This window comes from Parus major, chromosome Z, assembly GCF_001522545.3.
Source record: "Parus major isolate Abel chromosome Z, Parus_major1.1, whole genome shotgun sequence".
NCBI lineage: Eukaryota > Metazoa > Chordata > Aves > Passeriformes > Paridae > Parus > Parus major.
In genome coordinates, this window is record NC_031799.1 from 43,171,887 (window position 1) to 43,194,890 (window position 23,004).

The 23,004-nt window shown below is 41.1% G+C and overlaps 1 long non-coding RNA gene across 4 annotated transcripts in view; it reads left to right on the forward strand.

The window, feature by feature from the left end:
- LOC117245640 overlaps nucleotides 1-23,004 on the forward strand; it is a 69,931-nt gene that overhangs the window by 41,615 nt on the left and 5,312 nt on the right. For 3 of the 4 annotated variants that reach the window (XR_004500556.1, XR_004500558.1, XR_004500559.1), the window contains one exon: nucleotides 20,226-20,396. This is a non-coding gene — a long non-coding RNA (uncharacterized LOC117245640). Of the gene's footprint in view, nucleotides 1-7,092; nucleotides 7,343-20,225; nucleotides 20,397-23,004 lie in introns of those variants that run through there. The other variant, XR_004500557.1, reaches the window with a different exon arrangement.

The window sequence follows — 23,004 nt, forward strand, 5'->3', positions numbered from 1 at the left end:
CCTCTAAAACTGTTATTTGACTGCATGTAGATCCACATCCACAGGAGGGGGCACTTGAATAAAATTTTGAGCAGTTTGCCAAATACCTCTCATTTCATGCTTCCTTTTGTGCACAGTGGTTCTGTGTGTTGGAGAAGGGGACGAACTAAGAGATGATGAAGGTGCATGAAAACTAAATAGCCCATCAAGTCCTGAAGTATATTGCTGAGTTCTTCTAATAGGTGGATCTTGCACTGTTTCAGTTATGCTTTACTTCAATCAATTAATAAAATACACACACAAAAAATTATCCATCTAAATAGATAGAACACCGAGTCATATTTTTCTTTGGTCTGAGATTTTTGTTGTCTACTTCAGTAGACAATATGGCATTTTACAAGGCAGCCTTTGTTTCATGCTTAACAGCCATGTACAGGCATCTAAAGGGTTGAACTAGACTTAACTGCAAGTCTGGTGCACAGAAATTGTACTACAGTTTGTTAAAACAGATTTGTTTAAGAAGAGATTTGTTTCCCATACCTGCCTGGAGTATACCCATGCTTCCTGAGAGGAGCAATAAGTTAAAGTAATCATATTTTCACATGCATTACCAGTAGTCTACACTTGAGTTACACTTATGTGTCAGATCTTTCTGAGAGACCTGGGGCTTAGCTAAGCATTAGTAAAATAGATGTATAGCTCTGCTAGACCATATTTTGTGTTCTTTGCCCCTCTCTAAGGCCTCTCTGGTCTTTCATGATTTACAAGGTGTAGCATTTGAACTGATTCTAGCTCCAGTGGGCTTGAAGATTTTCAAAGCTGAAACTACAAAAGAAGCAAGTACAAGTTTAAATGCCAGCAGGACTGAGGCTTATTTCTACCACTAGAGTCAATCACAGGTTTTTATATGTATTTCCCCTCCTGTTTCCTCTCTTGTTTTTGTTTTGTCTAAATCTAAACTCTGGGTATGGATACTGTGATGCTCAGGACTGAAAGCAGAGCTGTGTTCACTGGGGCATCAGGCTCATACATGGAACTGCAGTGAAGATGTCTAGCAGAGATCCACTACTGCCATGGCATGGCTCCTGCTCACAGATCCAAAGCTTATCCAGACCCACAACAGATTCCTTTTGTCTGGAATGAGGAGATGACTGCTGATTTCAGTGCTCAGACTAACACTGAGTAGAGGGAAAAATAATAGAAAAGATCTAATGTAACTAGCAAAACGTCTTGCTTTTCCCTTTCCTGTTGCCCAGTGCTGGCAGACGTGACTCTCACTGTCTTCCAGGGGCCATACAACAGCCTGAAACTGTAGTTTGAAAATAACTCTTGTAACAAGAGTTCTTAGGTATGGCAGGGTCCTAAAACAGGAAAGAAAATAGAGGAAGTGGTGAGGGTCCACTGTTCGATTTATCACATTCTTGCTAGTGACATAACCATAATAAAGTAATTATTTTGCTGCCGCCCATGTTATGAACTCCATGTAGGAGGACAGACATATGGCTGGATTGTAACTTGTATGTTACTTCCCTCCTCCCCTCTTGCTTTTATCTTCTCTTATGATACCATTGGTTGTATTTTAAATCCTCAAAGCACTGGCCTAACTGGCCTCTCTGATAGCTGCAATCAAATTCTGGTTTGCCCGACTGCTAACAGTTCTACCAGTGAAATTCTGGTAGACTGTAAGAACAGAATTGGAGTAGTTCAGGCTTCTCTAAAAGTGCCACTTCAAGAGATTGCTGTAGGAAAACACCATGATTCTCCACCTGGAAAAGCAAACATTTATTAGGGCAAACATCAATGGAACTGGAACCTGAGACAGGGAAGGAGACACCTCTTTTTGCTTTTGTGGGTTATGGGGGAGAAAGCAGGACCTAATTTTCCTGGTCCCAGGCAGATTGGTTCAGCCTAAGCCTCATTGTCTAAAGTTATGCCAAATGCCATTCTGTTGATGTCTGATTTCTCACAAGACATTTCAGAAAGTCTTCACAAGCAGAAAGAAGGCAGAGGCAAGACATTTCATCCTGCTTCAAAGCCCTTGACTATTTGAGAACTATTCAAGGTCAGCTACCGCCCCACTCCATATCGCGGCTTTTCAGAGAGGGCATCTGCAAAACTGTGGCTACTTAGTGTGTCTGTGACAAAGCCAGGACAATATTCTTTGATTCATTTTCTTTCTTGAGAAAGACAGCTGCTTGGCTCCATTGACAGCAATGCAATTTTAAATTCCTGAGACTCCAATTAAATGATCTATTTCCAAAACACTGGTAAGGACGCACCAGGGGATAAAGGATTTGAATTCATTGTCATTAATATAAAGGAGATAAGATCTCCTTATTTGTGCCCACAGACAAGCATTTCTGTCTTGCAGGGTAAAAGAGTACTCATCCTGTACTCCAACAAAACTGAGACTGCAACTAGTGCTTTTCTCCTTTGTGAGATGTCTAGATTTCAGGAACTGGCAGTGATGAGATAAATATACTGCTAGGAGTGGTGATCTAATAAAACAGCTGGCAAACTTTCTGTGTCAAATCTGCCTTGTGTCCAGCTCACTTGTTTTCTCTGAGACATTTAGGACTTGATGTTCCCAAGTGTCTGCAATCTCTCTCCGTATCAGACAGCCAAATATGCAAAATTGCTACTTGGTATTTTGATTCAATATTACTTAAGAAGTATGCCTGGTACTTTTTGTCTTATGAGTATTCACTACTGGGGTCTGCCAAAAAAGAAGATGATACTGTGAGCTGTAGCAATTCAGAAACAGACTCTGTCTCAGCTCTGCCTAAGCTTGCTCTGCCAAAGCCTTCAATGTCAGTTTGACTCCTTGTCTTTCAATGGTGATTACAATGGACTTCTGGTGAGCTCAGGATAATTAGGCTAAATCTTCAGTTGTCTGAGAGCAACCATCCTATTTCTCCTTCTTCTGACCTGTGTGAGGGTATAGACTTGAATCCATTCTTCACCAAGGGACTGGAAAACAGCCATGTCTATGGGTATCAGCAAAATGGCTCTCTGTAACTGCAGCTGATGCACCACTTAATTGCCAAAAGCAGATACATGGCAACTGGAAGCATCAAAGCCACTGAGATGCTTGCAGATCTCAGTGCACAGCTGGGCTCAAAGAGGACAGAACATGATTTTAATGTTGGATTCAAATGAAGGCTCTTACATAAACCAAGTGATAGGACTCTGCAACTCATAGGCCTCAGCATTGTGCATGGCATCCAAGCCAATCAGGGCCAGGTTCTGCCCATAAGGAAATGTAGTTTGATTTAATTATATTCACAGACACAAGGCTTTTTCAACCTGTTTAAAACCTAATCTTTAAAAACAGCTAGAAATATTCAGGGATGAAAAATTCATGGACTGTAAGAAAAGAAGACACTTTCGGTGGTTGAGGAGGTCTGAAGCCATGAAACCAGAAGCTGAGATACAGTGGGAGAAAAGCTGTCACCTGCTTGATGTGACATTGGTCTTTCCCTTCATGCTGTTATCAAAAAGCACTCCCACTTACATGGGCCATGCTCTTGGTACTGTAGCTTTTCACTGCTCTCAGTGCAGGTGCTTCTGAACAAGGCAACTAAAGGGCCAGGGTTTCAGACATACTTGCCTTACTCTGTACACCTTTGTACCAGAAGAGAGGACAATTGATTAGTTTTTCATCTTCAACCTGGGGGCAAGTGCAATGTGACACAGGGAAGCATAGTCTGAAATATATTTTTCTTCTGAGGAAATTGCAGCATCTCTGCAGTTCTGAGGCTGTCACATTCCCAAATGCAAAGAATAGAGAGATTTCAAACCCAGAAACAAAACACTTCAGCAGCTTTCTCTGTTTTGCACCATAGCTTCCCACCATTTTATTGGATTCCTCCTTAAGTCAGAAGTGATGGCACTGAAGACAGCAAGGAAGATCTTAAGAGAGAAATGGAATGCCTTATAGTGGATGGAGAAAAGCAGAATCCAGCATTTCTGTAATGAAAATTGAGCAGACTAATTTTGCTCCTTACCACAGATTGTGTGTTTTTTCCCCAGAAGAAAATAGAAATTAATCCTTAATGAAATACCCTTTCCTGCCTCCTGCCACTTGGTTTCTCAAGGGCTGTCACATTCAGATCTCCCATTATCCTTTTCCTGGAAGGCAGCCTACAACACAAAGGTTTAAAAAAAAGGCCCTTTTTAATTTTTTTTTTCCACTGCAAAAAGCTGAGCTGCTTGGAAAAACAAAGCAAAACAAAACCAAACCAAAGCAAACCCACAAAACCCCAAAATTTAAAAGGAAATTCAACAGTGTCAGTGCTCCTATCACTTGGTTCTACTGCCAGTGACAGAATAAAATTGTAATTGGCTGCAATAGATAAATGATTTGTTCAGATGTACTTCTCTCTGTAAATTGGCAGATGATTCCAAGTTGGGTGGCAGTGCTGATCTGCTGGAGGACAGGAAGGCTCTGCAGAGGAGTCTGGACAGGCTGGACTGATGGGCTGAGGCTGACAATAAGAGGTTCAACATGAATAAATGCCAGGCCTTACCCTCTGGTCACAACAACCCCATGCAGTGCTACACACTGGGGGAAGAGTGGCTGAATGCTGCCTGGGGAAAAAAGACCTGGGGGTGATGGTTGGCAATGGCTGAACATGGGCCAGCAGTGAGCCCAGGTGGCTAAGAAAGCCAAGGGCATCCTAGCCTGTGTCAGCAATAGAAAATAGAAAAAAATACCTTCTTTTTAAAATTCTCAGCAGGAAGATCTTGCTGTGACTGCCAGTTCTTACATAAAAAGCCAAACCAAAGCAAACCAACCAAACGAACAAACCCTAAAAGAATTATTTCTTTTGGAGAAAGGAAGGTAGGGAGAAGAGAGCAAAGAGATTGTGGATAGTTGCTGCACCTATTTCCATGTGCAAGTGACTGGGAGGAATTGAAAGATAAGATGGTTTTATTCCAAAGTGCCTGTACAAAAATAAAATGTTAATTCCTTCATTACTAAAAATATTACCACCAGTAGACAGGGCTGATACTGTCTATTTCCATGGAGACCACTGCAGTATTTTAGAGCTCTGGTTTTGTGGGCAGAGGAATATGCTGTTAAATTAACTAATACTTGAGAAGATAGACATAAATCCTCACTCTATATTTTGGGAACTCACATAACCTTAAGGCAATGCAGCTGTAACAAACAATAACATCCTCTGGCCTGCACTAACTACTTCTTTCTGGTGATGTTAGTGGCACAAATGTCCAGAAACTGTGTGAGTGTTCTGATGGTCTTTACCAGGGCCCTCCTCATTATGCAGTAAAGACTTGTCCATCTGACACTGCTGTGAAAGGGAACAACATGATGCTGTCAACTGTGTAGGTTTGTTCTATTACTTCCTGTGATAGCAAGAGCAGAGTGCAGCACAATGTTACCCTCACACAGACAATAGTCAAAATAAAGCAGAAAGAAGGCAGAGGCAAGCCATTTCTCTGGTTTCTTTGTTCATTTCTAGGCTGTGAAATCACTGTAGTGGGATAGTGGTGTGTGTAATGTCACTGTGCCACTATTCACTACTGATGGTGGTTCCTACTGGTTCATATGCTTACAAATATATGACAGATCTACCTCTTACAAATATTTCCTTCCTTCTTTAAGCCCTGGAAATTCTTGGTTCACAGGTCTGCCTCTCTTACCAAGAGGGTGAAAAGCTCTGCCTAAGAACCAAGGTTAATGGAGTTCAGGAAGATAAGCCCTCCTTGAAGGAATTCAGCATTTTGCATGACTGAACTCTATAAAGTTCACTACTTTTGCAAGCCTCAGCATGAGGTGTGATCCAGTTTGCTCAGCAATTATGAGTTTAGTCTGTCTGTACCTGCCCTTTATTCCTGTGTAAAAAACATGCACAAAAGCCATTGGCCCAAATTTGCAACCTGAAAGAGCATGTGGGAAGGAGGCTTTTACTCAGCTCTGGCATCTGATGTGAAGTTAGCTTTCAAATACCAAAAATAATGTACTGAAGCACAGCAATGGAGTTTCTCACAGATGGATGGATGCAGAGTGTAACTTTGGTATGAGTGCACCAAGGACAAACAATCTGCTTGGATTCTCCTGTGCAACTTCATCGTGTGTTACTTTTTCTAGAATCTAAAAGCCTGACTGCTATTAACTTGGTTCCTTCACTGTTGAATGTCTGGTAGATCTCCTGATAGTACCAGTGGAGTATTAATGCTTTGTACCTACTTTCTTGCACTAATAAATTGCTTAATCAAAATATTGTCAAGTTTTTTACCTATTGCAGTACAACTGAGCCCAAGCCTGAGAACATTTTAGAAAGTGTATCAAAAAGGCCATGTCTTTTCTTGTAAAGTCTAGCCTTATCATCTTTAATCACACATTCCATTAACATAATTAGGAAATTTAGAATGTCTTGAGTAAAATCAATGCTAAAAAAGGGGAAGTACTGTAATTCTCATATTATTTCCTTGGTAATTCTATCATGTAGGCTTAGAGCTACCTACTTTTCCTGTTCCCTGAGCAGAAGCTCTTCAACTTTTGATCAAGAATAGCGTTAAAAAGTCAATCCATTTGCCAAAAAACTTCTAAAAGCCAGGAGGCCAGTAACTGAGATGTGTCGTTCAGAGACCAGTAGGTATCTTAGCTTGGAAAGGTAATCAAAGAAGAAATGTTTTCAGTGAGGTGAGTACAGCTCCCTGCATCTATCTACCAAGTCCTTATCCACGTGCTGAAACTGGACCAGCTGAACCATAAACTGGCTTAGCTGAATTCGAGCAAAACCCTTGTGTTTTTCGTTAGATGGACTCTCTAAACCAGTTTCTTACCAAACTGAGATAACTCAAGAAAGGCTTCAAAGTGATTGTTTTCACTTCATGGAAACCATCTCTTTTAGTAATTTAGAAATAGATTTAAGAAGTAGTGTAAGTTTGTACACAGAACCCCACCACTCCATTCTGCAAGCTCTCGTGTCATGCTCAAACTGGCAATGTGTATTGTTTTGATAGATGGATGAAGGGAAGGCATTATTTTCCTTACCTTCAGCTTTTTTACTGTGCAGGTGTAGACAAGAGTCTGGAATTCTACTGCTCATCCATTACTACTCATAATCTTTTCTCCTTTCTCAGCCACTTGCACCATGGAAATGTTCTTGAGACCCCTCAGAGCTGCCTCCTTCCTCCAGCAAGGTCAGTGCAGCTGTCTTGTTTCAAGAATAGAAAGGTGAGCTGTATGACACAGAGCAAGATTTCTCCATTCCCAAAGCCCTTCACATTTATGACCAGAAGATATGACTGCCACTTACACAGTGCCTGTAGTGAGGGGGGCTTCAGGGCTGGGACATGAGCTGTATCCACTTCATAGCAGGATGGTTTCCTGTGATGCCCATTGCATCACTGATGCAGATGTGCCAGAAAGAGGTAAGATGTGAGGAGGGAGTTACCCAATGCTTTTGACAGACTTTTTCTGTGCTTTTGTGCCTAAGGCATCAGGAATAATACTGCTGTTAATGATGAATGAAGCAGAAAAACACAATCTTATTCTAGCAGTAATTTGGATAAGGAAGTACTGAGCCATGTGTCCTATGATTGCCAATTACCTGTTTTGCAATAATCACAGCAGTACTTGATCAGTGGTACTAGCAGAGGTGTCAGTGCCCTTGAGCCTTCATTTTCTGCTGACATGCAGAGGTCTATAACAGGTGCAGAATGTGCTCATTTAGTGCCAAACATTTAAGTAAACCAGCATCATTAACTAGTGAAAAAAAAGCAGTTTTGAGCCGAATGCAATTTATAGACCTGACCAGATGCTGTTTACAATCTATGCTCTACAAAAAGGTCTGGAGGAAGGCACCAGGTAATCTTATTACTAGGAAATCCTGTGTATGTGTGTGAATTCACACAGCTTCTAGGTGAAGGTAGTTTACATCAGTGGATTTTTCACTTAGTTTGAGCTGACTGTTTCCAGTGAAACTTGACTGTTTATACCTCACTGGTTTATATTCAGCTTTCCTGGAAACTACTGCACTGGTACCTGAAGTACACACCTGCGCATGAGAGACATGTAGGGGAGAACTCCTGATTCCTTTTGTAAACTATTGCTAATTTTAAAGCACCACTGTAATGAAAGACATAGTTCAATTCACTCAGTCAGTGCCTTAAAAATATTGGCATCAGCTGGAGTTGTGTTCCTTGATATCTTCACTGGAACAGAACTGCTTGGCTCCTTGCTTGGTATCCATGTGGACATGTCAGATTATGATAGGTCCCCACATGAGCACTGACTGTGTAGTCAGAGGCAAAGGAGAACTTACACTGCCCAGTTTTTCTAATTACAGCAGTGATTTTATTCTTGAGGTCACCTGCAAATGCTAGAAAGACACCTAAAAAAGTCCCACCATTGTGGGAAAAAAATCAGGCCTTAATGATGAAGAGTTTTGGAGGTCCTACAAAGTCAAAATCGGAAAGCAGAGCAGCTAGGAGATGGCACATGCTGGACAAAAGTAGTAAGAAGTTGCAAGGATTAGTGTGAAAATCCAGGGAAAGGATGTCTGTGGGAAAATCCTGTGTGCCAGTCAAGTAATTTTATGTTTGTTTAGGGTATGTTTGAGCAATTTAAAAGGCTATGAAATGAAAGGCTATGAAATGAAAGGCTATGAAAATAGCCACAGCTAACCAACATTAAGAAAGAAAAAAAGTTGTTATGAACTTGTTATTAGTGTGCTAACAGGCACATCTCCATGCAAATCAGGTATTAAGCCAGGTTTAAAACTTGAGTAACCCTGCATATATAACTTGAATTAATTGAATTTTTCTGCAGTCCAGGGAACTGAGCATAAGAAACAGGTGGTCTTTATCTGAATATCCAGGACTGGAAAACTGAGATGTTGATAGTCTGGGATATTTCACTTGCAAATACATATGACACTTGAAAACATACGAAGAAATAGGCTCAGTCATGTCAGAATATAAGGGCTGAAATTTGACTCAGCATCATCTCTTGACACTCTAAATTCCTGTTTCTCTGTTGGTTCTACTTATATGCATTTGTGGCCAGTTTTCTTTGCTCATTTTTCTCTCTTCTTTTTGCTCTCTTCTTTTCTCTGTTTTGTACCCACTGTACAGTCTGTACCGTACTATATACTCACTATGTATAGAGATGTTCTCTACTAGTCCTTGCATGGCAACCTGAAGAGCTGCAAGGCAGACCACAAATAAGTAGGTAAAGACAAGATGTACAAAAGAACTCAAATAAAAGGATTTTTATTCCACTGAAAGACCGGCACAACCATACAATTTCTTTTTCTTGAAAGAAAGTATGAGGATTACAAAAGTTGCTATTTTCATTACTGCATTAACATTACTTGCTAGAAACAGCAGTCTTCCTGTACCTCAGGCTCAGTTTGGTATGTGTGCACAGTTGGGCTGCCATTACATCTGTGCATGGGAAGGCTGTAGTCTTCTCATGCCTGACTAAGGGCAAAGACATAAACACTGTGCTGTGTTGTAAAGGTAAGTTAAATTTCTGAATAGGAAATGGAGGACAACCTTGCTTACACATTGGTTTGGGGAAATTACAGGCCCTGAAATTTTTAATCTTTGGGATGCTAACATTTCTGCTACAAACTCACAAACGAGTTTCACTTTTCTTGTTGGAGGAGTGAGGAGTAGACTCAAAGGAATGCAAAACCTTCTTGAGGCAGAATTGTGCAGTATTAGCCCGCTAAAAGGAGCAGTGTTTCACTCTGCAGTTAAAAAAGGACTTTCTGGCCTGCAAATGTGAACTAATGTCTCTACCAGAAGGAGAGGACAAGACAATTAGGATTACAGTCCCACAGACTCACAAAATAAACTGAGTTAGAAGGCCTCCTTAAGGAACATCAAGTCCAACTTCCGGCTCTGCACAGGATTATCTCCAAGAGACTCACCGAATACCAGAGAATATTGTTCAAATGCTGCTAAAAATCTGTCAGGATGCTGCTGTGACTGCTTCCCTGTGGAGCTTGTTCCAGTGCCCAGCCACCCCCTGGGGAAGATACCTTTTTCTAATATCAAACGTAAACCCCACTCCCCAAGACACAACTTCAGGCCATTCCCATGGGTTCTGTCACTGAGAAGAGATCAATGCCTGCCCCTCCTCTTCCGCTCAAAAAAGGAGTTGTAGACATAAATGTGGTCTCCCCTCACTCTCCTCCAGGCTGAACAGAACAAATGACCTCAGCTCTCCTCATACAGCTTCCCCTTTTGGCCCTTCACCACCTTTGTTGCCCTCCTTTGGACGCTCTTTAAGAGCTTAATGTCCTTCTTATATTGTATAATCCAAAACTTCTCCTAGGACTTGAGGTGAGGCCACCCCAGTGTAGAGAAATCCCCTCCCTTGACCAGCTGGCCATGCTTTGCTTAATGCCAACAGCTTGGGGAATTCACAAGTCTGTCAGGGCTGGGGTAAAACCAGTACTGTCCAGTTTTCTGAACTAGTGTCCTCCACTTATCTCACTTTAGTTGCTTTGCCGTATTCTTGTTTGTAAGATGTACTTGGATTAGGGTTTAAGTGGCTCAGTTAATGCTTTGGTGTCTTGGTCATGCACCTGTGAATACCAGTCTGCCTACCAGAGCTACTTACCAACATCCTTACTCCTGCTTTTCCTCAAAAACTGGATGCTGTGTGAGCTGAAGGCCAAACCACACAGGTTACTACTTGCTATAATAATGATAGTCCAAACCTCACTTTTCTTGTTGGAGGGTTCAAAGCTCCCCATCCATGAAACACATTAATCTTTGCATGTTTTTCTGCCTTGGTCACTCAGGTCACGATGGCATGTTGGTGGAGCTGGAGGATAATCCTGCTGTCTTCTGGGGCTGCACCTCCATGGACTTGCTGTGTGCCAGGTTAACCCAGCGTCACTGGGTTATGTCTTGGATGCAGTGAAAGAAGCTGGGTCCTTATCTGGTTAGCAGCTAATGAATGTCCTTCTGTATCCTGCCTTTTCCTGATCTGCACCATTTCTTCTGAGCTCTCCCTTTTCTGCCAAGCCTGGTAGACACTGATTGGCTAAATGGGAGCAAAGGAAAACAAGCTGTCACTCACATTTGTCTTCATATCCTGCCTCCTTCAGTGCCAGAGAGGAGATAAATTGACTGTCAATCCCCTAAGGCCGGTCTACAATACTTTACAGCGTCTAATGGATTTTAACACCTCTAGGAAGGCCATCTTTAAACCAAATATCTCTACTATAGCTAACTTAATTTTAAATTTAGTAGTGGGGATAGTAAAAAACATCTGAACTGGAGAGGAAGGAAACGACCTCTTTGTGGAGTAGTTTGCATTTCTTCTTGCCAGGAGCACTACAAATGACACATCCCATGGATTTATTTGCCATGTTCCTGAGCTAAGTGGTAGAAGGTCAGAATTGCAAGCTACATGAAAAATGCACTAGCAGCTCTTCACTCTGTTTGTCCTGAGGGTTATTCTGGCTTGCTGGGAGTACTTTTCCTCTTATGAACACAAGCTGGCTTGTAGGGTCTGGGTAAAAGAAGGAATTCTAGTTTTGGGTAGTCATTTTTTTAGAATCACAGTGACAGGAGCACTGAAAGACAACCAACAGGGAATCCTTGCTGCCTGGAGAGGATGTCAGTCCTCTGTTCTATCTCTTGAGCTCATTAAATTTTACCAGTTTTTCTCTCTGAAGTGGCCCAAGCATTCACAGTTTCTCAGGAACTGGCTATCGCAGCAGTAGGGTACAGTTGAAGAGATTTTGGGGTTTTTTTTCAGTTTTGGATATCCTGAGTAATTCAGCCAGGGGAGTTGAAAGGAGAACACGGGAAAATGGAGTTTTTCCTGGATTAGGCTGATCAATCTATGGTAAAAAAGCTTGTTACAAGGTTATTGTAGGAAGGAATGCTTATAAGTCATCAGGCTCTCTGTTGAAAATACTTCCTAAAAATACAACAAAACCAACTCTGCTGCTACTGAAAGTGCATGTGCACTGTGTTTCCTCATTTGTTGACTTTAAAAATCTAATGCCAGGGTATTTTGGCTACCATATTTACAAATTGAATCCAAACCTTTGATCTTTGTGGGGGAAAAAAGTTTATGAGCAAGCTCAGTCTGTCAAAAAAAATTCCCATTGCTTGATTTGGGGTGGACTGTGTTCCTTCCAATTGACAACAAAAACCCAACATAGTCCTGCTAACAGCAGGAAAACCTTGGTATTAACCATGTAAGTGGTAAGGTGGTAAGGTTTTACCTCCTGTTTAGATGAGCAATTCCGTAACCCTAATTACAAAATAAGAGAGTGAAAACTTCATTGCCGTGCTGGGGTTTGAACATCTAACTGTGATTCAAAAATCAGAAAAATCTTGCTCAAATGACCCGGCCTTGGAAGAAACATTTCCCACCTTGAGAATAATTTAAGTGAACATAGTGATTAAAGGAAAATAGATATGCAGGGAAAGGTGCAACTTGTCCAAAATATCGTAGCAAAAAAATCAATTGGAGATTTAGGAGGAAAACTTTGCTCTTGACTTGCAGCCCATACATTATATCTTGAAGTCTGTGTTTTTCTGAAAACCTGCTTGAGTAGAAAATATGATTTTTAGTGACTGGAGGCAACTTAAGATATTCTAAAGTAGGAAATAAGTGACTTGATGTTATTAATGAGAAAAATTATAAGGTCAATATTTCATAACAAAGGAAACCAGTCAGGTACTGGGTCAACATGAAGTTACTTGAGTTGGGTTGGTATTTTCAAAAATTGTGTTCTAAATGCTGCCTGGAGGCTGCTTTAAGGGAAAGAATGGAAGAACTCAGGATAAGCTACCTTTTAATTTTTTTCTCAAATAGGTTCTCTTTGCATATCATTTTATGAAATGCAAGGTTTCCTGCTTTCCATGAAACAGACTGCTGGATATACAGATATTATCTTAGAGACTTCGGAGAAGCAACAATTATAAAAAATAAATAGTGGAAACCACAACTGCTCAGGGGAATTTGTGTTAAATTTAATGTGCTCACTGTATTTTAGATGCTTAACTTCTGCTCCCTGAAACTCAATTTGATAATGCAAAACCTGAATACTGAAGTATACAATATTACTATATACCTAGCCCCATAGCTGATAGTGAATGCTTACTAGTAGTAGAAACTGGTTTCCTGTGTTTGGAGGCACAAAACTGCTGTCATTATTAGCAGAAGTGGTTCCTTCAGCATGTCATCCAGCTTGGGGATAGAAGATATTTTCAATACTCTTTTTCTTTGAACTCTTGAAATTGTTAAGGCTTCCAAATTACCAGTCTAATCACAGCTCTTCATATCCACATGTCCCAGTTTTGCTAGGAAGCTTTGAATTATTTACACAATAGGATTGTGTGCACTGGGAGTAAAAGATCAGAAGCAGGCAAATCTGAAATCTACATGAAAAGGCATCTGGTTGGTTGGCATGGAGACTTACTCTTGTGACCCAGAGGCTAAGAGGAAATAAGAAAAAGAACAGGTGTTTAAGAGATGGTAAAGTCCTCCTAGGCATGCAGGTCTTTGGCTGCAGTGACACATGATGTGACATCCATGTGTGTGACCACAGGCATGCATGTGTGCATTTGAGTGTGTGTGCACATTCATCAGGAAGGGAAGGAGCTTTCCCAGGTGGGGCTGCATGCTTGCCTTCACATATGGAAGCCACCCCTCACAAAGTACTGGCCAGGTTGAGCCTCTGACTGTGCCTTGATCAGAGAATGAGAACCAGAAATTCTCCTGAACCTCTATGTCGTTCAGCCCTGTAAGCACATCACAGACTTCAGGGAGTTGTCAAGGAATGCTGCAACTTGAAAGGAGGGAAGATGTCTGTCTCTCCTTCATCCAGTTATCACCCTTTCAATCCAAAGGAAAGTCCCACCAAAACTTAAGCAACAACTTTCAGGGCTTAGCCCCAAGCAGCGTTTCCTTTACTATCAACTGGAACTGAATAACACCCCCTCTGTATAGGTCTTGTGCTACTGGACAACATTTCAGTTCGATAAGCTTGAGTAATTCCCTTGGAAAACATAATTTCAATCATGCAGTGCCCTCTTCAGTGACTGCAATAGGAGAGTATTCAGTGGATATCAGCTTGAACATTTGTTGCAGCTGGTACAGTAATAGCGTCATTGTTATAGTAAAAACTACTTTGACATTCCAATGAAAAATATGGGAATAAGTCAACACTCTAACCACCTGTAAACTGGTAAAATAAAAAAAAAATAAAATAAATTATACTTTTATTTAAAACTATGTCTTCAAAACTATATGTAGTAGCTTTGGAATACTTGATGCAGACAGACACATGTTGTGATAAACTTTGATATATAGAATGACCTTGATGGGATAAAGTAGATACCAAGTAGTTTATTGAAACATGACTTTTCCAATGATTCTAGGGATCCAGGTACCAGACGGACTTGCTGGAGGCTTGTTGGCAATAGGGCTGTTGTGTTTTTATCTGCTCTCTTTTTTCTTCTTGCAATCAGTGTAAAAATTGCCTGTTGTTCATGCCAGTGTAATATCCTAATACTTAGATTTTATATGGAAAACAGTTGCAATGAATTCAAATTCAGTCGACCAAAACTATCCAAGACCTTTTCTGTCTAAAAGCTGACTCCTGAATGGGTTGATTGCACTTAAGTATTTAGAGATTCCCACGGGTGCAGGAGAGGCAAGGCTGAAAGTATAAAAGATGGTGAAATACACTGGAAAACATAGTGAATGAAGGTTGTGTCACCATACGAGCAGAGTCCCTGGACTTTTCTGGAGAACCACAGAACTGGCGGACCAATTATTATTCTTTTTGGGGCTGTTGCCTGTTCTGTGAGGCTTCAGTGTTAGACTTAAAACAGGAGTAATGTGGTACAGTGCAGTCACAAGAAGATTATACACCTGAATGAAATGCAGAAATATTCCTCCCTACATTATCAGGCACCTTGTTGGGGCACATTAACTTGTTCAATGAACAGCATGGGGAATTTTCTTCTGAAAAATTAGATGTGCCAGAGGAGTCTTCACAGCAGAAGTTAATATGTAACACAGAAAAACAGCTTGCTCCTGAAAGTAGTTAATCAGAGTTTTGCATTAGACTGATCTAACTGTAGGTTTCTGGAAGAGCTGCACAGAGTGAGAACTTCCTTTTTTCCAGGAACAGCTTCCTTGCTGGTCCTTCTTCCCAGAGATTTTAGAAAAGATAATGTGATAGTAGTCCTTATAAGGAAGCAGAGTGGAGGATTCCCTACGCTCTATGGTGCCTTTGTAGGCTTTTTAAAGAACTAAGGGGGTAACAGACTCATTTTTTAGGGGTCCAGCTGCGTGAGAAGAAGGTAAAGAGTTAGGGGGACTAATGCAGGAAATACAGTTGACTGCAGTTGGCATGGCCACATATAGGGAAATACAGAACATTTCCTGCAAATCTGCTCTTAGTGTAACATATGAAGCTGCAAAAACTGGCTGGTTGTGCAATTGCCAAAGAATTGATCCTGTACAGTGACAACTTTTAAAAAAACATGATTTTAGCAATGTATTGCACTAAATTTTTGAAAGTACCCCTTTTGTGTTAGGAAAAAATTTCTCTGACCAGAGAATTTCTTTGGTGTAGTTTTTGGAATGTTTAAATTCAACCACTTCTGTGATCTGCTGACAAAGGAGGATTCCTGCCTCAGGAATCACTGGCAATGAAGCAGTGAGCCATTTATCATACTGCATAGCTAACATTAAACCAACCTACTTGTCTAAATTAATGAGGGCTGTTGGCTGTAAAAGCTTCAGAGCTGAGCAGGAGATGTTCTGCAAAGCTATAACACTGGTTTCCCCAAGGAGAGACAATGTTTTTATTTCAATGAAAATATTTTATGAGCCCTGTACTAAATTTACTAGTTTCTATTTCATCCAACAAACAGAATGATGCACTAGAAGATGAATAAGGAAAATCATTGTGATGGCTGCTTTCACTCTGGCTTCTAACAGTTCCTAGTTAGATAATACTTTAACTATTTATGAAAAAAATGGCTTCTCTTGAGTTCTCCACTGGACTGAAAAAAAATTGTTCCTTCTCATTATCCATGAGCAATCTGGCTAGAGCTTCTGGCATGCAGAAAGGTTTCTGCATTGCTTTGGTTTATGCATCTATATCAATAAGCCAGCCAAGTTTCATCTGGCTTCATATAATCAGAGATCAAGGACAAGGTCTGAGGGCAGCAGAGGTGTGCTACTTGCTCTCCTGGAAGTGCTGCTTCCTTTAATTTTTCACACCTAGTTAAGGTTCAGTAATCTTGTATTGCATGTTACAGAAGTGCTGTGAGTCTTTTACAAAGATGATTCTTAGAGCATAGATAAAGAATCCGTTCTGAAGAAACACCTCTTTGGTTCAGGTCAAATTGTTCCACTGCTCCCCAAAATCAGCAGTCACATCTGAATCCAGCTTTCAGATACATGAGGGCAGCTCAGCCCTCCTTACATCTGTTCAGTGCAGGTGTTCAGTATTCTTTACTGTGAGCTACCACTGACGTCATGATTTTGATATTCATTTCTGTCCAAAGAGTTTGAAGAGCAGAAGCAGAAGGAAGGTAAAATTATGGGATTAACTAGTGTTTCTTATACTCATCACTCAATGTATGCTATTAAGGTGACTCTAAGCATAGCTGCTCATTAGGCTTATTCTTCCAAGTTTGATTGAGAATGTAAATGTCTTCCCAGAGCAGCTACATGCACTGAAGTGACACTTTAATAACAAATTGCCCTGAAACCTTCTTGACAAAAGGGCAGAATTTGCAGTAAATTACATAATTACAGTAAATTACATAAATACTGGGCAAGTAATTGGCTGGCTACTTTCTGCTTAGGTCTTAAGTTGTGATGGTTACACTGAGCCATGGAAATGGAGAAGATTAAAGCTGTACCTAGCTTTAGCCACTCAGAGCCTAGAGCTTTGGAGAGAAAAGTGTCATTCTGTTTCATTACTTTCAGCAGAGGACTTGTGTGTGTAAGTCCAGGGTTTGGACTCCTTTCCATGAACACATCAGGAGGGCTGTGCATGGTTTCTTGAAAACTTTTCACTCTTCTAAATAAAAGTGATACCTTGATACATCAACAATGTTTCAATAGACAAAATGGAAGGTAATATTAGTGGATCAAGAATAAGTCTTCAAAATGCCTTTGTGAGGGTGGTAAGCTATTGATGCTCTATTACCAAAGAAACCTGAACATGCAGGAGAGTGAGTGCTGCCAGTTCTGCATTTCAGTATTGCAAAGCTAAGGTTCAGCTCCACCCAGGCTTCCTACAGCCTGTCAAGCTGTGTCTTCTGCCACCACTGGCCTTTGTCTGAAATCTGTGTAGTCTGCACCTGACTGATCTATATTAAGTGTGCTTTCTGTTTCATAGGAGGAGATGGAAGGTCAGGCTGATGCTATCTGAACATGACCTATGTAAACAAAAAAGGAGAAAATGAACAAATCAAAGAGTATAAGCAAAAAAAAAGACTGCAGTAGCACCCCTGAAGCTTGGCCTAGTATTTTTTCTGAGCACGAATGTACAGAGCCATCAGGAAAGGAAGACCATGGGCCTAGTTTTGTGTTCATTTCACCCATATTAATACCTATAAATTAAATTATGGCAGGAGCTGGAATGGATTTTTTTTGTATGTGAAGATAATTATTTGTTAACCCTGAAAATGAAAACTGAACATGGAAGTTATTGAAAATAGTACATACTTGAAAAATGTATGGCAAATATTCACAGGATGTGGCTGGACATCAGAGTGACTCAGTATGGCATAATGTATGCACTGGCATATGCAAAGAAAATGCTGCTTAAGATGGGTCTCATATTTGACTTCAAGTGTCACCTAATATAAGAAAGGTAACTATTCAGTTTCAGTCTGAGCCTGGATGGAGAGCTCCCCCACTTTTTGAGTGCCCAGCCTTTCAAGAGGTTTCCTTTTCTAAGGTCAGCCCTCAGCTAACAAACACCTATCCCAATACATAAAACCCTTCTCTGTGTCATCTTTATCATTATTTCAGTTATGATTAGAGTTGTGATTACCTTTCTGTTGCAGTCCACAACTGCAGGATCATGTCCAGGGAAGCTACAGTTTCTGGAAACCAGCATGTAATACCAATGCGACATGTTCATGAGACATGAACAGGGCCTCTGCTCATGAAATTATTTATTCAGCATGGGAACAAACTGTCATTCAGAGACAGAGAGCCCCGAGCAAAGGCAGGTGAGGGGTTTTGAGGGACAGAACTCCTGAGGGTCTCCACCCTTGAGGGTGGAGTTTACGGTCAGGGACCACTAGGAACACAACAAGGGAGAAACCCCGGGGGCTCAAACCCAATCAGAGCACCTGGACCGCCCTTCACAAGGGGTTTGGGGTGGGCAACTTCATCCAGGGCTCACATAACCATCCCCCAAAGCAGGAGGTCAAAATTCACACTAGCTTGGCTTACAGCCATGCCTCTCCTTTAACAATGCTTATCTGAAACTAAATCTTGGCCTCCCTGAGGCACCTCACAACCCCTTTCAAACTAGATTTAAACTGCTCCTCATAAGGACCTTGGCCTTGTGTCCTACATTGTTACAACGTGTTGAGCTGCAACCCCAGAAACTGCCTTGGGTCTGTTCCCTTTGTTCCATGGGCAGGGTATGCTTTGCAAAATATTAAGCACTGGAAAGTGACTTTTTAACTCACTGGTGCCAAGAAAGTTCATGATGTATGAGGTAGCCTGTACTCAACACATCCAAAAACAGATGCAGCTAGCCCATTCTCTAGCGATTTCTCTAGAAAGACTGAAGCACTTTTAAGCTCAAAAGTGAAATTTTGCCGGAGTGACAAGAAACCTAAACTAAAAGATTAGAAGCTTAAAGCTACTTTTGGTGAGAGAGAAAACTGAAACTAACAGACTGGATACAATTTTCCTTTCCTCAGAGGTGTCCAGGCAAACCTTTTCTTCCATTCATCTGTGCATAGCAGAGTTATGTTAGTCACCAAAAACCATTCTGCCACTTCTGAATCTTTGTGGTTGATTCCCAAAATTACACAGTTCAAGTGAAAGCTCAGATTTTGCTGTGCTAAAATCACACCTGTATACACTCTTGGATGTACGATTCTCTAATGCAATGGAGAAAAGTGTTTCAGACAGAAGCATATCACAAAGGAAAATAATTGTATAGACTTAAGCTTGATCACTGTATCTGACATACTTCCAGCAGATCTAAGCCCATCAGTCATGTGAAAATGAGGTGATTTAGAGTTATAAATGTGGTTTACCCAGATCACTGTCAGAGCTTGCTTATCTGTCCTAGTCTGAGTTGCAATGTCCATCTGTTTTTGGGTCTATTGCTTTCTGGTTTTCTTCCTCTTGTCCACATCACTGTGGCATATTCCTGATCAAAGGCAAAAAAAAACTTGGATAAGCACTGGGAACTCTAGGTCTGAGTCTAAATTACAGTGGGGAAAAAGTGGACTACGAAATCCATTGCTCAAAGGCTCCGAGAAGGTGGTGTTGAGAAGCTCCAAATCTGGTGCTTCAGACTATTTCTGGTGATGAGGCAATGCCAGCTCGTGCACAGGCTAGGTCAGTTCTCCCAGAGATGAGGAAAACTTAACAAAATGATGACTGTGTGGGGGGTTGTAAAGAAACAAAAAGGCATCAAAATACTCTAGAGGCTTGCTCCACTCCAAAACTTGCGTGTTTTCAAGAAGCTCCTGCAAAGTGAATTCTGCATCCAGAAATTAATCACTGAAAATTCCTGAGGACAGAAATGTGAAAGACTACAATGGAAAAATGCTCTGATGTAACTAGAAAAGGGACAAAATTTCAGGTGAGCTCAGGGATAAGTTACCTGTACTCCACAGCAAAACTCACCTGCCCTCATACTCTTAAAGGAAGACTGTGTTTTAAAAATTTGGCTATGTGCAATGTTGAGTGGGTCTAAAATACCTACTTGATGTGATAAGCTTGGTGAGTTGCATGAGACAAAATAAGCTGCTAAAGGTTTCAACTTTTCCTTACACAAAATTCTTTGAGTTCTTTGGAACAACTCATTTGCTGCCATTCTGAAGTTCAGATTCAGCTTGGAGTTCCAGCTGTTCATTGCCTGGGGAAAAGGCCAGAGCCCATGGTTTGGGGTTCTGCACAGCCCCTACTTTCTGCGGCAGAAGTGAGCTGGCAGAGAACAAAACCTATATGTAATGAGAAAAATTGTAGTGACCTTCAGACTGAGTTGGGACCATTCTTTCCACAGGTTGAATTTCAGAGAGAAAATCATTCATTTAAAGCTGGAAGTGTTGGATGACTTCAAGAATTCAGCAAGGCTAGACTGGAAACAACCTCTGATCTTCCAGACATTGTCTGAATTTCATTCTCTTTGCATTGCATACCCTGTTGGAAATTGATGAGCTACCACTTATATCAGGTGAATGCTTGCTTAATCACTGAAAGTCTGAACTAAACAGGCTTACAAATTAGTCTGTCTTAGCTTCTTGCCTATTTGCAAGGAAATTCCACACTTTTGGGCACTGCTTTGCAAGCAGTTGTTGCTGTGACATTGGGATTAAACCTGCTGCACTCATTAATGTTTGAGAGCCAGGTGCATTTGACGTAACTAGAATTTTAAATTCCAAGTCATCCAGAGCAATGTATCCTGTCTTCAAGACACAGGCTGGCACCTGGTGTTGCCTCTGGCTTGTCTCTAATTCCTGATAGTTCTTGGTTGTGCAGTGAACAGGTTTTTTAATTACTTGTTGCAGGTATGTAGCTTCATCCAAATGTTAACTAGTTCACTAAGGCATCTGCTAGGGAGCTGATTTAAACAAATGGTAATTGATAACCATTTCAGTGTGACAATGTTAGTGATAATTCTTAGGTTCAAAGAAGGAAAAGTATTTTGCAATGTCTAAAGCATTGCAGCATCTCTTGAAATGGTAACAAGCAGCTAGGAAGAATATTGGAAGGTGGTCAACATTTGTCGCTCAGTGTGAAGCCTCTTGACACATCAGAGAGCTCTGGTATGACAGCAGAGATTGTCCTCCTGCTGACAATGCATCACAAACAGAAGTTTGTAAGAACTTTATACAGGTGAAGGTACACTATGATAGAAGAGCACAACTGTTCCTGTGGGTGACATAAAATAAAGATCTATGAGGAAAACATGTCCCATACGTAAAGAAACATGGAAGGGATATCTGGTGAAAACTGTCTGCTCTCTGGCAGAAATCCAGACTTACATGCATGAACAGGCTTTCTATCACAAAAAGAGCTCATCTGCAAGGAAAAACTTTGTTCCCAGCTCTGGAAATTCACTTAGTAGGTATGGGGCCCAGGGGAATATGGTATGAGTCTCAAAGCTGTGCATAAGGAAATGGTGCAGTTGGACGGGGGCAGCCTGGTGCCCATGTTCTTACCAAATATTTCCCACACCAGGGACAGGAAATGTTTTTATCCCTGTCTCAAGCCACATTTTTGTATAAACAGCAACCTGTAGCCTTCCTTTCATCTTTCAGTTTGTACCAAGAGGCATGAAAACCGTAGTTTGTGCAGCTCTATTGTGAATAGTATTTGTTTTGGTCCTTTTTGCTGATTTTGCATTTTATGAAGAGCTAGGATAAAGAATCAGCAAGCACCTCCTACATGGCCTGCTAGAGTAGTAGCCTTTTAGGGCAGCGACCCTGTACAGACCTGCATTAATTATACAACCTGCTTCCTCTTCTGCAGAGGAATTTCTTCTTGCTTCACAATTACACTGGTGTAACACCTGATTTTCTTAGAAATAAAGACACTGGAAGTAAGATAGTTGGAAAGAACCCCATGCCTTTTTTCTGCAGGACCTTCAGGTGTGGGAAAATCTTTTCTTCCCTTCTGATTTTAATGGGCCTCGTCTGTTATTTTTTGAAGCAAATGTGCTTGAACATCAGTGATATACTATGAGGTAGGTGAAGGCCTTTATTAGTCCTTTGAAACACTTAATTTTGGGGTCAGAAGTTCTGGGCTCATTCCCATGTACATGTGATACTTGACTCACATTCTTTCAACAAGCACACAATGCATTATCTCAAATGCTATTTAAAATTACATTGAGGCGCTGGTAGATAATGTTTTTTCTCTGTTTTACTTCACTCCATAAAATGATTCTTCCCAGTTTCTCTGAACACCACCTCCTTCACATCTAGGGTACATGTGCCACCGGTTCTAGTCATGGTGAAAAGGGGTGCAGCGGCCATTAGGCTGGTTATCCAGCAAGCCAAACTCTGCTCCCAGCTCAGGACATATAATGTTACCGAGGGCTGCTCATTCAATTGTCTAATTCAGTGTGGGACAGAGTCAACAGATGCCAAGCTTGGGCTGAAGCTGGAAAGCAGGCATTAAGACTTCCTAGTAATAATCTTTTCCATTATCTGTTACACAGAAATCCAGTGCATAGCAGGTTCAGATGATTAAACCTCATGACTATGCAAAGTCTCATAAGGACAGCTTTATGTTTCTGAGAACTGCAAGAGCCATAAAACAAGTGGTTGTGGTTTAAGAGTGGGAAAATATGCCTGGATCCTGTAAATCTACAAATGTGGGATTTACTTGTGTTAAATGTTTGGGATGGTAAACCAGTGCTGGATATACAGGTACCACCACTTTCTTGCAGAGCTCTTGTGCCTACACAGCTCAGTAGCTGTTCTGGTCAAACAGCTGTCAGAGGAGCTCCTGGTTTGAGCAAAACCTATCTTCAATCATGTGGCTTGCAGTTACAATAATCTATTGTACAGGAGCAGAAATACATTTGATGAAGCAGAACAGCAACTAGTTGAACAAAAGCCTCCCGCCAGCACTGTGTATCATGCTTGAGTCTTAGTCTCATGACCTTTTCCATTAGGCAAGGTGCATTAAATTAGCCTGGTGTCTCAGAATTACCTACCACTGCCTGATCGTAAGTGTCCTGACCTCACCTGTTCTGCTCTGGAAACTCAGTATCAAGCAAGGTTAACAGTGTGGCAGCTTCACCTACCACCCGGACGTCTTCAGGCCTGGCTTTT